This window comes from Mirounga leonina, unplaced genomic scaffold (genome assembly GCF_011800145.1).
Source record: "Mirounga leonina isolate KUSES-001 unplaced genomic scaffold, KU_Mleo_1.0 Mir_91, whole genome shotgun sequence".
Classification (NCBI taxonomy): domain Eukaryota; kingdom Metazoa; phylum Chordata; class Mammalia; order Carnivora; family Phocidae; genus Mirounga; species Mirounga leonina.
In genome coordinates this window covers 1,004,470-1,020,822 of record NW_023270839.1, presented here as the reverse complement: position 1 = coordinate 1,020,822, position 16,353 = coordinate 1,004,470, and the positions used below count along the sequence as shown (strand labels likewise).

The window sequence follows — 16,353 nt, the reverse complement described above, 5'->3', positions numbered from 1 at the left end:
TCCATTCACCAATCTGACTACCAGAGAAAACTTTTTACAGTTTACTATCCATCTGGAAACTTTGTATGCCATGCACACACACACACATACTTTAAATGGATACAATATTTAGTCCTTCTACAGTTGATTTTTTTTCCTTATTTCATTTGAGTCCCTACTGATCTACTTCTTTTAGTGCCTGTACAATATCAGTGTATCAGATCCTAAAGTATCATAACTTATTTAATCTTTTCCTTATTGATAGACACAGGTTATTTCCTATTTTCCACTGTTAAAAACAGTACACCAGTTAATAGCTTTACACCCCCTTCTGTCAGATTATCTGTAAAATAAATTCATAGAAATCTAATCTTTCAAACTGCAGTCTTGAGAGAAGCTCAAGGTGTTCTGTCATGGCTTGGTTTGAAATGATCTGTTGAGGTAAATCAGACGTGAAGATGATCTGGTGGCAACGTCAAAATCAGAGTTGTTTAGCTTCCTTTCTGGAGGGGTTGGGGCTAAAAAATGTTGTCTTTCTTTTCTAGTAGCCCCCAGACGCACCCCTTCAGAAGCAGTCCTTGGTAAAAGAAAATGACACTATTGTCCTAAGGACCTCACAGGACAACTACGTAATAATCACGTAAAATAGTCTCTTATCCGAGGGGGAAGAAAGAGTTGTGGCCTTCTAACACTTATCCTCACGTTCCCCATCCGGGACCAGAACTAGTTCGACCACCACTTATTTTCACTTGGTGGTTCGAATAAGCGTGACTGGAGCACTTGGCTTTTTGTCTTCCTCAGAGAGGGGGAGGGACAGAGGTTAAAAGTCCTGACTGTGCCGGAACCGAGGAGACCCAGGGAAAGCAGGTCTGTGCACGGTTTGTTTTTCCTCTTCGCTGTAGCTGTTTACGCGGGGGCGATGGGAGGAGTGAAAACGTCAGGGCCCCATTGGTGCTTTTATTCTCTCCAGTCCTTGAAGGAATGAAACTTCAGCGCCGTCTCTGTCCATTTCAGAAACAAGAGGATCCTCTCAAGAGTCACCGGGCAGAGACACCGACTCTGCGCCTGCACTTTTCTGTGACCTGTGAAGTAAGAACACAGACCAAAGACACCAGGGCAGGAAGCACAACACAGACCGCGCTCCTTCGGAGAAGAGCCCGGCGCCCTTCGTCCTTCCCCCACACCCCGCGTTGCCGCGGGCCCCGCCTCACGGGGGGTGGAATTTAGCGCACCTTCCGGGTTGCAGGCGGAAGTGGACGAATTTGAATCTTGTGGGCCGTTGGATGGGGCTGCTTGCGGTCGGCTTTGCGGCTCCGCGGAAGAAGGGAAAAGTGACGCGACCGTTCTGGAACTTCTGCCCAACGCGCCTTGGTGAGTGAATGGAGAAGGGGAAGAAACTGAGTATTCCGGGGAGAGGATTCGGACCGTCGGAGGGGACAGGGGTCGAGAGGCGGGACAGTGTGGCGGAGGCCTCGGAGTGCCTTTGGGGGTGTCGGGTGGTGGGGTTGGGCTTGAAGGCTGGGAAGTCGGGGCGCTGGGGAGCGTCTCCCGGGCCCGCGCACACGAGCCAACTCTACGTAGTGAGGATTCCGAGGCCCCCCGCCCCCGAGACTAAGCCTTATTTAATCTGACGTTCTGGTAAACGCAGTTTAGTATTTCCGCCGGTTGGACTCGAATGCTGAAGCTGTAACAGCAGTTAGACCTAATTGCGAAAGCGTTACCGCAGGTAAAAAGTATCTTCCTTTATTAAAGATGGAAGGTTGGGGGCAGGTTTAGAATGAGGAGGTGCTGTACGTGGCTCCGGGTTCCCCCAAGAGTGATACTCAGAGTACTCTTTATTATTCTGGACCGCAGGGATATGACAGTCTTTGAAATGCCCCGGTGGGGATTTAAACTGAAATCTGAGTATCCTTTGTATTTAAAACCCGGATATTTTTCTTTCACGATTGACATTTCTCTTGTACCGCAAAAATCCGGGACTCTTGCTCATTTAAACTGACTATAGTCACAGCTGTAGTTCATAGAGGTCTTAGTTTGCTAACAATAGGGATAAGGTTTAGCTAGTTCCACCGATCTGCCTTTTCAGCTGCTTCATTCATTGGCCAACTGGGTTATTGTGGAGTCATTATGGAAACCACTGATGTTAACAGACTTGGGTTTTCTTTGTTTTTTTGTTTTGTTTTGTTTTTTGTTGTTGTTTGCTTTATTAATTTTTAGTGATGAACTACCTCAAATAGCAAACGCTGTTTAACCCCGTAGCAAAGTCTGCCTTCTTCTGGAGTAGTTTAAATGTGTACCCTACATCTAAAATATAAATGAGTTTAAATGTATAGAAATTTTATATCTTGCCTTATTGAACACTGTCTAATATTGTGTTGTTTTATAGGAACCGGTATTTTATGTTCCTTTTAAGATTTTAACACCAGGGTATCATACCATAAAAATGCATAAATATCTTTTAAAAAATAGACATTTCTTCATCTATTACTGGCTGCTCCTACTCTCCTATCCCTGCTAGTGAACTTTTGTTTCATTATTAGCCAGGAAAAATAGATTTAAATATTCAGTATTTATGATTGTTGAACTTTAAACGTTTGTGTAAGATTGCAGCAAAGACATTAGCTGTACTTTCCTAAGAATTGCAGACAGCTGTTCTGCTCATTTTATGTGCGCTACCAGCAAATAGTAATTTTAAAAAAATTAGTCTCTACATTTTAATAGGTTTCTTGTCCTTACCTGGACTTTTTTCATTTATTTTTGCTCCATCTACCTAAATCATCAGCGAATTTCAAATTTTCTTATGTACACATTACCTTGAAGGGTTTGTTAAGTGCTGATTCCTACACTTCAAAATTAAAGATTTATTTATTTGAGAGAGAGAGAGAGTCCCAAGCAGACTCCATGCCCAGTGCAGAGCCCGTCATGGGCTCCATCTCCCAAACCAGGAGATCACCACCTGAGCAGAAACCTCAAGAGTCCGCAGCCCAACCAACTGCTCTACCCAGGAGCGCCCTGACAGGGTTTTAAGGGCACTGACTTGATCTTTCCTAGGGAGGCATTATAATATACTGTTAAGGGCAGGGAACTGGAGTCAGACTGCCTCAGTTCAAATTTCATCTCCACCAGTTGGCAGTTGTATGACCCAAGCAAGCTGCTTTACCTTTCTGTGCTTCAAATCCCTGACCTGTGTTAATGGGATAATAACAATACGTACCTTGAAGGATTATTGTGAGTCAAATGACTCAACACATATAAAAATCTTAGATTAGTGTGTGGCACATAGTAAATGATACATATATCTCCAATTATACTGAGTTACTGAGCATTGTACAAACCACATTACATACATTATCTCAATCTTCACATATAACACTGCAATATTTACTATTTTCATGTAAGTTAATGGAGGCTAAGAGGGTTCAGTTCTCACACAACTACCAAAATGTTTGAACCAGGTTCAGAAACTAGATTTAATTAGAAAGTTTATGCTTCTTTTTTAATGTCATTATTATTATTATTTTAAATAATGCTTCCTGCCTCTCTCTGCAGTCTGTCCTTTCAATTATTGCCTCTTAAAAATCTCTGATGGCTCCTCTTTGTCTACCACATATAATTCAGATTTCTCAACTTTTTCATTTTTTTACAAAGCCCTTGTCAATCTGGTTCCAACCTCTGTTTGCAAGCATCAACTTCATAATATTCTACCACTCTTTTCCAAACTGTGATGTTCTGTCCGTACTAGTACCATTGTCCAAATTTGTTCTCTCATTTTTATATATACTTAGCCATCAACTTTTTTAGGTCCCTTTAAGATTTTACCCAGTGGGTTTCCAATACTTTCCTAGACTTCCCCAGGTGGAATTCTTCTTCCTCAGTGCAATGTAGTTGTAAACATAGCACTAGACTGAGAGCTCTTGTCCTCTTTGTCTTTATATCTGCAATTCTTGGTACAGAACAGTGAGTGTCCTTGTACTCTGAAACTGTGTATGTTCAACCAGTGCTTGTTATTTTAACAATTTAACACATTGTATCTTGTTAAATGCTGAGGAAGTTTGTTGTTGTTTTTTTTTTTGAACTTTTTTTCTGAAGTGATAGACTAATTCTGGATAGCTTAGTAGAGATTTTAGTGATACCATATGGTTTGTAAATTTCACAAATACGGAAAAATATGTATAGAAATTGTAGGTTCAGAAGACATTTCAAGTGGTAAAAAATTACGAGTAATATTTACTAACATTCACGGAACTCCAGATGCTTTATACATATTTTCTCACTTAATCTCACTTTTCTCACTTTTATTATTATCCCCATGTTAAGATGAAGAAACTAGGTACCAAAAGATTTAGTAACTTAAAAAAATTTTTTTTGCATTCCATTTTCTCCTGGTGGAATTTTTTTATTACAAGAATAATATATGTTTAGTGTAATTAGATTAATAATAGGGAAGTACATACATAAGTATTCATGTCTATGTTCAATTCTAAATTAAGAAAATATTGGGGAGTTAAAAAACAGCAAAATTTGCCTTTCCTTTTGAGTTTTTTTTTTTGTAAAGATTTTATTTATTTATTTGAAAGAGAGAGAATGAGAGAGAGAGAGCGCGCACATGAGAGGGGGGAGGGTCAGAGGGAGAAGCAGACTCCCCGCCGAGCAGGGAGCCCGATGCGGGACTCGATCCCGGGACTCCAGGATCATGACCTGAGCCGAAGGCAGTCGCTTAACCAACTGAGCCACCCAGGCATCCCTCCTTTTGAGTTTGAATAGCTGTTTCTTGATCTCTTTGCCCGTAACCTTTTCTTTAAAAAGCTGCCCAAAAATATAGGGACATCACTCTAAAGACCATTGGGTAGGGTTTGGTCTAAGGAGCTTATGATCCTAATATGCTCCCATTCCACACACCGTCTCCAGCCAAAGAAGTACCAGATATAGGAATGAATAAGAGCTAAATGTCTAGACCATTCACATTATTTCTTCTTGAATTTTGGAATTGGGATACCAAAAACTACTGGAGCCAAGCCAGAAAGGTCTTTATATTGCTGAGATCACAGTGAATCATGAAGAAATAAGAGAGTGTGGCAGAGGGAGCCAATAAACAATGGGGTAGGGCAACCTGTTTTCCAGAGATTAGTTATAAAAGTCAGTAAAACTTGTAACTTTATTGCTTTTCCTTTTGTTGTTAAGACTATTTTTTTAGAGCAATTTTAGTTTCATAGCAAAAATGAGGGGAGGATAATAGTGATTTCCCCCACACATGCCTAGCCTCTCCCATTATCTACATACCCCACCAGAGTGGTACATTTGTTGAAATCGTTGAACCTACATTGACACATGATAAGCACTCAAAGTTCATAGTTGAAATTACAGTTCACTTTTGATTTTGTACATTGTTTGGGTTTGGACAAATAGATGATGACAGGTGTCCATCATTATATCATACAGAGTATTTTCACTGTTGTAAAGATCCTCTACACTCCACCTTTCCCAACCACTGATCTTTTTACTGTCTTCAGAGTTGTGCCTTTTCCAGAATATCATATAATTGGAATCATATGGTTTGTAGCCTTTTCAGATTGCCTTCTTTCACTTTGTACTATGCATTTAAGTTTTCTCCATGTCTTTACATGGCTTGATAGCTCATTTCTTTTGTGTCTGGATGATCTATAGTTTGCCTGGATGATCCATAGTTTATCCATTCACCTACTGAAGGACATCTTAGTTGCTTCCAAGGTTTGGCAATTGTAGATAAAGATGCTGTGAACATGTGAACGTTTTGGTGTGGACATAAGTTTTGACCTCCTTTGGGTAAATACCAAGGAGCATGATTGCATAACTGAGGTAAATCCCACTTGGTTGTGGTGTATAATTTTTTAAATAAGTTATTAGACTTGATTTGCTAATATTTTGTTGAGGTTTTTTGCATCTGTCTCTTTGACATTGGTATGAGGGTAAAGATGACAGAATAAGCTAGGAAGTATTCCTTCTGCTTGTATCTTCTGAAAGAGGTTGTAGAGAATTGGTATAATTTCGTCCTTAAATGTTTGGTAGGATTTGCCGGCGAACCCATCTGGGCCTGGTGCTTTCTGTTTTGGAAGGTTATTAATTACTGATTCAGTTTCTCTGATACAATCCTATTCAGAGTGTTTATTTTTCCTTGTGTGAGTTTTGGGCAAATTGTGTCTTTGGCCCATTTCATCTAGATTATCAAATTTGTGTGCATAGAGTTCATGGTATTCCTTTATTATATATATGTTTTAAAGATTTTATTTATTTGTCAGAGAGAGAGAGTGTGAGCACAAGCAGGGGGAGTGCCCGGCAGAGGAAGAAGCAGTCTCCCTGCCAAGCAAGGAGCCCGATGTGGGACTCCATCCCAGGACCCTGGGATTGTGACCTGAGCTGAAGGTAGATGCTTAACCAACTGAGCCACCCAGACATCCCTCCTTTATTATATTTTTAATGTCCATAGGATCTGTAATGATAACCCTTCTTTAATTTCTGGTATTGGTAATTTGTGTCCTCTCTGATTTTTTTCTTAGCCTGTCTAGAGTCTTACTGACTTTATTGATCTTTCCAAAGAACTAGCTTTGGTTTTGTTTATTTTCTCTATTGATTTCTTGTTTTCAGTTTCATTGATTTCTGCTCTAATTCTCATTACTTATTTTCTTCTACTTAATTTGGATTTAGTTTACTCTTTTTATAGTTTCCTACAGTAGAAACTTAGATGACTCATTTTAGATCTTTTCTAATATATGCATTCAATGATCTAAATTTCCCTTTAAGCCCTGCTTTGACAGCATCCCTCAATTTTAATGAGTTGTGTTTTCATTTTCATTTAGGTCAAAATATTTTGTATTTTCTTTTGAGATTTCTTTTTTACTCTTGTGTTATTAAAAATGTGTTGTTTAATCTCCACATATTTTTCAGATTTCCCAGCTGTCTTTCTGTTACTGATTTCTAGTTTAATTCCATTGTGGTCTGACAGACATTGTATGATTTCGATTTTAAATTTGTTAAGGACTGTTTTATGGCCTAGTATATGGTCTTTCTTGGCAAATGCTCTATGTAAGCTCGAGAAGAATCTACATTTTGCTCTTGTTGGATAAAGTACTCCATTATATCTAGTTGTTTCATGATGATGTTCAGTTCAACTATCAGATCAGTTCCTTACTGATTTTTTGCCTACTGGATCTGTCCATTTCTGATAGAGAGGTGTTAAAGTCTCCAACTGTGGTTGTGGATTTACTTGTTTCTCTTTGCAGTGCTATTAGTTTTTGCCCCCCATAGTTTGCCTCACATAATTTAACATAGTTAAACATAAGGTCTTAGGTGTATACATATTAAGTATTGTTACATCTTCTTGGAGAGTTGACCCCTTTATCATGTTTAATGCCCTATTTATACCTTATAATTTCCTTACTTTAAAGTCTGCTCTGTCTGAAATTAATATACTCCTGCTTTCTTATTAGTATTAGCATGTTATATTTTTCTCCATTTATGTTTAATTTATATTTAAAGTGGATTTTTTGTAGAAAATATATAGTTGGGTCTTATTTTTTGATCTACCCTAACAAATCTGTCTTTTAATTGGTACATTTAGACCATTGCCATTCACCATGACTGTTGATATAGTTTGATTAATGTGTACTATATTTGTTACTGTTTTCTATTTTTTGCCCTTGTTTTTTGTTCCTGTTTGTCTCCATTCTTTTTCTGCCTTTTGTGGTTTTAATTAAGCATTTCAAATGATTTTATTTTTTTTCTTTCTTAGGATATCAGTTATATTTCCTTTCTAACTTTTTTTAGTGGTTGTCCTAGAATTTGCAATACACATTTACAACTAGTACAATAATTGAGTATGTTATTGATACTGTTATTTTGAACAAGCTGTTGTCTGTTAGGTCAATTAACGATAAGAAAAATAGAAGTTTTTATTTTACATTCACTTATTCCTTATTCGATGGTCTTACTTTCTTTATGTAGATCTGAGTATCTGAATACTATCTTCCTTCTCTTTCAAGAATTACTTTTTTTTCTTTTATTTTTTTTATATATATATTTTTTTGTGTTATTTGTTGTTGTTGTTGTTGTTGTTGTTGTTTGCTACTGCCACCAAGATCTGCACCTGCGGCGGCTCCACCCGGGCCCGCGCCCTGGGCTTCAAGGCTCACCGCAGCGGCCCTCCTACTCGTCGCGGCGTAGCGTCCGCGGGGTGGGGGTTGGGAGGGAACCGCGGCGGCCCCCCGGGAAGGGGACCACCGGCCCCCGCCCCGCCCGCTCCCGTCCCTCTCGCGCGCGTCACCGACTGCCAGCGACGGCCGGGTATGGGCCCGACGCTCCAGCGCCATCCATTTTCAGGGCTAGTTGATTCGGCAGGTGAGTTGTTACACACTCCTTAGCGGATTCCGACTTCATGGCCACCGTCCTGCTTCAAGAATTACTTTTAACATTTCTTATAAGGCAGGTCTACTGGCAACAAACTCTCTCAATTTTTGTTTGAGAAGATCTTTACTTTTCCACTTTTTTTAAGAGAGAATGTGCACGTGTGTGCAAGTTGGGGGGTTGGGGGGTAAAGGGAGAGGGAGAGAGAAAATTCCAAGCAGGCTCCATGCCCAGCTCAGAACCTGATGGCAGGGCTCCATTTCATGACCCTGAGATCATGACCTGAGCCGAAATTGAGTCAGACATTTAACCAACTGAGCCACCCCGGTGCCCCTTCTTTTACACTTTTGAAGGATAATTTTGCAAGATACAGAATTCTAGATTGGAATTTTTTTTCCTCAACACTTCTTGCCTACATGGTTTCTGAGGAGCCATCAGATGTAATTCCTTCCTTTGTTCCTCTATAGGTAAGGTGTTTTTCCCCTTCTGCTTGGTGTTCTCTGAACTTAGTGGATCGGTGGTTTGATGTTTCACAGTGACTTGTCATTAATTTTTTTTTTTAGCTTTTTTTTTTTTAATTAAGTAAGCTTTACCCCCAGCGTGGGGCTTGAACTCATGACCCCAAGATCAAGAATCGTATGCTCTACCATTTGAGCCAGCCAGGCACCTGTCATTAAATTGTTTCAAATACTTCTGTTCTTTCCTCTCTTGTGGTATTCCCAAAACGTTTATGTTACGCCTTCTGTAGTTGTCCCAAGGTCCTCAGATATTTTGTTTTGTTTTTTTTATTTCATTTTGTTTTTCTTTTTTCAGTGTTTGTTCTCTTTGTTCAGTTTTCAAAGTATCTGTTGAGATATCTTCAGGCTCAGAGATTCTTTCCTCAGCCATGTCCAGTCTACCTGGAATCCCATCGAAGACATTCTTCATTTCTGTTGCAATGTTTTTGATCTCTAGCATTTCTTTTGGTGCTTGCTTAGGATTTCCATCTTTCTTCTTTCATTGCCATCTGTTCTTGTATACTGTATACTTTATCTATTAGAGCCTTAGCATATTAATCATAGTTGTTTTAAATTCCCAGTCTGATAATTCCAACATTCCTACCATGTCTGGTTTGGATGCTTGCTCTGTCTTTTCAAATTGTGCCTTTTGCCATAGTGATTTATAATTTTTTCTTGATAGCCATACCGAGTAAAAGGAATTGCTGTAAATAGCTGTTAGTAATGTGGTGGTAAGTTGTGGGTGAAGGGAAAGAGTTCAGTAGTCCTATGATTAGGTCTTAGTCTTTTCATGAGCTTATGTCTGTGAACTTACAAGTATTTCTCAGCTTCCCCCACATCTCCCCTCATATGAGATAGGATGGCTAGAGTAGCTTGGAGTCAGTTACTTCCCTTTCCCCAGGTCAGTTAGGCTCTGATAATACCCTAGCAGGTTAGGCTCTGGTTAACTAGTTTCTCCTGAGGGCAGGCCTTATTAAAAAGAACAGAATGCTTTGACATATTTCAAAATGGTACCTTCCCCCCTCTTCCTGCCAGAATGACAAGATTTTTCTCTTGATATTTACTGTGGAATCCTGGTCAAGATCCTGGTTGAGTTCCTAGTGATAATTCTCAACAATATTGTGGGGAGTCCCCATAACTGGGTCCCCCTGAAGTTTTTAACTCTCAAATTGTCCATACTGAGTCACCAGCCATTAGTCAATTACAGTTCAGGTTTTCTTAGCCAGCACTGGATCCCACAGTGGTTCCAGCTGTTAAGTCTCTGCTAAAGTAAGTTGTGACTCCCTGTACTCACCCGTGTCTCTATTCTTGGGGGCAGTGGTTTGTCTGGTGTCCCTCCCTCTTACCGATCCAAAAAATGTTGATTTTTCAGTCTTTTCAGCTTACTGTTAGGATGGAGTAGGGACTTACAACCTGCTCACATGCTGCTTTTTTTTTTAATTTAAGTAAATATATTTTTAGTGAAGGTACTAATTTTATGTATCTTTCTGGTAATAGAATTTGTATAAAATAAAATTCACTCCATTTATGGGTACAGTTTGGTTTTAATAAATGTATTCTATTATTTGAACATACCTCAATTTATCTTATCCATTTTCTGTTGATAGGCAATTAGGTTTCTTATGGCTTTTGGCTATAAAAGTAGGACATTTTTTAGCCACTATGGACATTTGTGTACAATGCACATGTCTTTCTTACTACTGGCTGCATCATATGATAGGTGTACATTTAACTTTATTGAAGTAAAATTCACTCATAAAATTAACTATTTTAACCATTCAGTGACATTTAGTACATTCACAATGTTGTACCATCACCATCACTTCGATCTAGTTTCAAAATATTTTTATCACCCCTAAAGGAAAACTCATATCTATTAGACAAGCATTCCATATATTCTATTCCCCCAGTTCCTGGAAACCACAGATTTGCTTTCTGTCTCTATGGATTTACCTGTTCTGGTTATGTCCTATAAATGGGATTACATAATATGTGACCTTTTGTGTCTGACCTCTTTCACTTAGCTTATTTCTAAGGTTCATCCATGTTGTAGCATATATCAATGCTTCATTCTTTTTTATAGCTGAATAATATTACATTCTATGGATATATCACATTTTGTATACCATCAGTTTAATGGACAAATGAGTTATTTCCATTTTTTAGCTATTGTGAATAGTACTGTTAACGACATTTGTGTACAAGTTTTTGTTTGAAAATCTGCTTTCAGTTCTTTTGGATAAGTACCTAGTATAATTACTGGGTGATATGATAGTTCTACATGTGATGTGTTGAGCACCTGCCAGACTATTTTCCATAGTAGGTTCTCCATTTTACATTCCCATCAGCAATGTATGAGGTTTCCAATTTCTTTCTATTCTTGCTTTTTTAAAAAAATTTTTTAAAAGATTCTATTTATTTGACAGAGAGAGAGAGACAGCAAAAGCAGGGGGAGTGACAGGCAGAGGGAGAAGGAGAAGCAGGCTCCCTGCTGACCCTGGAATCATGACCTGAGCCGAAGGCAGATGCTTAACTGACTGAGCCACCCAGGCACCCCTCTATATTCTTGGTTTTTAAATTATACTCACTTGAGGGGGCATCAAGTGGTATCTCATTATTGTTTTAATTTGCATATTCCTAATGACTAATGATGTTGAGCATCTCTTCAGGTGCTTGTTGATCATATAAATATTTTCTTTGGAGAAATGTCTATTCAGACCATTTGCCTGTTTTTAAATTTGGTTGTCATTTTGTTGTTGAGTTTAAGTTTCTTAAATATTTCTAGATACTTGCTCTTTATCAGATATATGATTTTCAAATATTTTCTCCCATTTTGTGGATTGTCTTTTTACTCTCTTGATTGTGTAGTCCAAATTATTTTTTGTTTTTTTGTTTGTTTGCTTATGGTTTTGGTGTCATATATAAGAAACCATTGCCAAATCCAAGGTCATGAAGATTTACATGACCCTATGTTTCCCTCTAAGATTTTTATAGTTTTTGCTCTTACATATTAAGTCTTCAATCTGTTTTGAGTTAATTTTTGCATATAGTGCAAGATGGGATCCAACTTCATTGCTATGCGTGTGGCTACCCATTTGTCCCAGCACCATTTGTTGAGCAGACTGTTCTTTCCCTATTGAATAGTCATGGCACCCTTGTCAAAAATTAATTGATCATAGACTTACAGCTTTATTTCTGTACTCTTCTTTTCAATTGATCTATATGTTTATACTCATGCCAGTACTAACCTTTTTCAATTACTATAGTTGTAGTGGTAAGTGTCCAAATTGGGAAGTATAAATCATTCACTTTTTATTTTTTGGTTTTGACTATCAAGGGTTCCTTGAAATTCATATGTGGAGGGATACTCCGCAGTTTTGTGGGTTTTTTTCCAGCTTTCCTTCTTTCATTTGTTTGTTGCCCTTGTATTTCTTTTCTAAACTATATATTCAACTCCCAACCTCATTTTATGAGGCCAGCATTACCCTGATACCAAAGCCAGATAACGACACTACAAGAAAAGAAAACTACAGGCCAATATCCCTGATGAGTGTAGATGAAAAAATTCTCAACAGGATACTATCAAACCAAATTTAACAGCACATTAAATGATCATAATACCACATGATCCAGTATTTCCACATCTGGATAGTTACCCGAAGAAAATGAAAACACTTGATTCCAAAAGATACCTGCATCCCTATGTTTATTGCATTATTTAAAAGATGTGGAAGCAACCCAAGTGTCCCTCCATAAATGAATAGGTAAAGAAGATATGGTGTGTGTGTATATACACGTTGGAATATTACTCAGGCATAAAAGATGAAATCTTGCCATTTGTGACAACATGGATGGATCTAGAGGGTATTATGCTAAGTGAAATAAGTTAGAGAAAGACAAATACTGTATGATTTCACTTATATGTGGAATCTAAAAAACAAAACGAATAAATAAAAACCAAAAAATCAGAAACAGACTCATAAATACAAAGAACAAATACAAAGAACAAACTGATGGTTGCCAGAGCAGAGGGGTATGGGAGGGAATGGGTAAAATAGGTGAAGAGGATTAAGAGATAAAAACTTCTAATTATAAAATAAATAAGTCATGGGGGATGAAAAGTACAGTATAGGAAATATAGTCAGTAATATTGTAATAACTTTATATGATGAGAAATAGTGATGACTTATTTTGATGAGTATTTTGTAATGTTTGTAAATGTTGAATCACTGTGTTGTACATGTGAAATTAATATTGTATGTCAACTATACTTCAATTTTTAAAAAAAGGATCATACACCGTGATCAAATGGAATTCATTCCAGATGCAAGGATGGTTCAACCTATGCAAATCAGTGAATGTGACATATCAGATTCATAGAATGAGAAATAAACATCAAATGGTCATATCAATAGATCCAGATAAAGCATCTAAGAAAATACAACATCCTTTCATGATAAAAATTCTCAAATTGGGTACAGAAGGAACATATCTCAACATATTAAAGGCCAAACATAACAAGCCCACAGCTAACATACTCAGCGGTGAAAGGTTGAAAGTTTTCCTGTAAGATCAGGACTAGAACAGGGGTGCCCACTATCACCATTCCTATGTAACATGGCTGGAATTCCTAGCCTGAGCAGTCAGGCAAGAAAAAGAAATAAAAGGCATCCAAACCAGAAAGGAGGAAGTAAAATTATCTATTTGCAGATGACACAATCATATATTGAAAATCCTAAAAAAATCTCACAAAAAACTTTTAGAATAGCTATCCCGCTGTAACAAGAGGGAATTTGGCTTACTTTATTGTATTAGTTATCTGTTGCTATGTAACAAATCAGCCCAAAACTTTGTGACTTAGAACAACAAACATTATCTGACAGTTTCTGTGGGTCAGAAATTTGGGAGCAGCTTAGCTGTGTGGTTCTGGTTTAGGGTCTCCCATGAAGTTGCTCTCAGTTTGTTAGCTAGTCTTCAGTTATATGGAGGCTTAATTGGGGTTGGAGGATTTGCTTCCAAAATGGCTCACTCTTGCTTAAGTAGGCCTTTCCAAGGAGCATCTTCAGAGTCTTTATGACCTGACAGCTAGCTTCCTCCATGATAGAGAGTAAGGAGGAAGTCACAGTGACTTTTATGACCTAGTCATACGTTGTCATTTCTGCCAGCCTTTTTGGTAGAAGCAAGTTACTAAGCATGGCCGCAATCAAGGAGAGGGAAATCAGGCTTCACCTTTTGAAGGAAGGAGTATCACTGATTGGCCAAGTGGAGGTAAACAGTGGAAGAGACTCAGAATACTTTTTGACAGTGGCTTCTTGGAACTCTTCATTAAATTGTTCATGGCGTCTCAAGGAAGGAGAGAATAGTTTGCTATTATTTAGAACACCAAGTCTATTAAGACTTGGGCTGTTATTGAGACATATATTTACATAACATTTTCCTCCTTCTACTTAGGAAGTTTCAAAGTTCATACACTGGAAGGAAAACAAATGATAAAATCAATTAAAAATATGTGAATAATCTTTTTTTTATAAGATTTTATTTATTTGAGAGAGAGTGCAAGCATGGGTGGGGAGGGGCTGAAGGAGAGGGGGAACCAGGCTCCCTGCTGAGCAGAGAGCCAGCCGCTTATCCCAGGACTCCAGGATCATGACCGGAGCCACCCAGGTGCCCCTCTTTTTTTTTTTTTTTTTTTTTTTTTTTGCGAAAGTTTTGGAGACAAAGTGATCATCAATCAGGATTTAGAAAAAAGTTTTATTTCAGGTCTGGGAATTAAGAAGAAGGCTAATGTCAACTGGTCAAAAGTATGAATTGTGTCCTATCTTTAGAAATCCAATTTGGGGGTAGCTTTTAATTTTGATATAATTTTAAACTTAGAGAAAAGTTACAAGAATAGTATACAGAACTCCTGAATAATATTCAGCAATTGTTTTGTGACCTAAAAGTCAGCCTAAAACCACCAGAGATAAACCTGTAATGTGATAAAGTTAGGTTTATTAACTCATTGCAGTGAGAGAGATTGCAGACCAGAGGAACCACCCGGCTTCTCACCAAACAAAGGGTAAAACAATTTCTTAAAGGATTTTGGAGAAGGGTGGCATTTAGGTGAAATTTAAATGAACTAGTGTTTTGATAAGGTCAGGCAAAGCCAGGGCTGTGTGTAAACTAAAGGAGTCAGCATCAGATCTGGACTACACAGTGGACCTATGGTGTTGTTTCCTTGAAAACTACAAAATTAAGAGGAAGGAGGAATGTTGTGTTCAGATAGCCCATATCTATAGCTCTGTATCTTTTTGGAAATTGAGATTTCTTCTCTGTATCAGTTACTGACTTAGATCCTCTTAGCAAAAGTAGGATATTTCAGAAAGTTTCCTCATGTCCTTTTCCAGTCATTTCCCTGACTGAGAGATAAGCACTGTTCTGATATTTTCATGGTAGATTGATTTTGCCAGCCTCAGAACGTCTTATGAATGGAATAGTGTAAATATGAATGCTATGTAGTTTCTTTTACTCAGCATAATATCTGTGAGGTTCATTTGTGGGGTTGTTTTTTTTTTTTTTTTGCATCTTGCAACACTTCTTACGTTTTTATTGCTAAGTAGTATTTTTTTTGAAGATTTTATTTATTTGGGGGAGAGAGAGTGTGAACATGGGGTCGGGGGTGGAGGGCAGAGGGAGAAGGACAAGCAGGTCCTTGATGCAGAGCTCCATCCCAGGACCCTGAGATCATGACCTGAGCCAAAGGCAGATGCCCAACAGACTGAGCCACCCAGGCGCCCCTATTGCTAAGTAGTAGTGTATTTTATCAATAAATTGCAATTTGTTTATCCATTTTCTTAGTGGTGAACTAGTGGGTTTTCAGCTTTGGAGTATCATGAAGAAGGCTGCTATGAACATTCTTGCATAAGGTTTCTGTCTGTATATGTTTTTATTTTTCCTTGGATAAATAACTAGATGTGAAATTCTTGCGTCAAAGGCTAGTATATGGGTATCTGTTTAACACTTTTACATTTCTTCCAACAATTTATGTGAGTTTCTTAGTTGATTCATATCCTTTCCAATGTTTGGTGTTGATAGTCTTCTTAATCTTAACCATTATTGTGGGTATGAAGTGGTCTGTCATAGTGGTTTTAACTTTTTTTTTAAGATTTTATTTTCAAGTAATCTCTATACCCAATGTTGGGGCTCAAACTTAGAGCCCTGAAATCAAGAGTTACATGCTCTACCAACTGAGTCAGCCAGCAGTGCCTTGGTTTTAATCTTTATTATCCTAATTACAAATGATGTTAAACATCTTTTCCTGTGTATATTAACCATTCACATATCTTCCTTCATGAAGTGTCCATTCATATCTTTTGCCCCTTTTTTAAAAATTTTTTTTAAGGTTTTATTTATTTATTTGACAGAGAGAGACACAGCGAGAGAGGGAACACAAGCAGGGGGAGTGGGAGAGGGAGAAGCAGGCTTCCCGCAGAGCATGGAGGCTCGATCCCAGGACCCTGGG

At 38.1% G+C, this 16,353-nt stretch overlaps 1 protein-coding gene across 2 annotated transcripts in view; it reads left to right on the top strand.

The window, feature by feature from the left end:
• Window positions 1-1,232: 1,232 nt before the first annotated feature.
• Window positions 1,233-16,353, top strand: part of G2E3 (G2/M-phase specific E3 ubiquitin protein ligase) — a 59,176-nt gene continuing 44,055 nt past the window's right edge. For both annotated transcript variants that reach the window (XM_034994832.1, XM_034994831.1), the window contains exon 1: window positions 1,233-1,350. The gene's annotated coding sequence lies outside the window, so the exon portion shown is untranslated. The remainder of the gene's footprint in view (window positions 1,351-16,353) is intronic.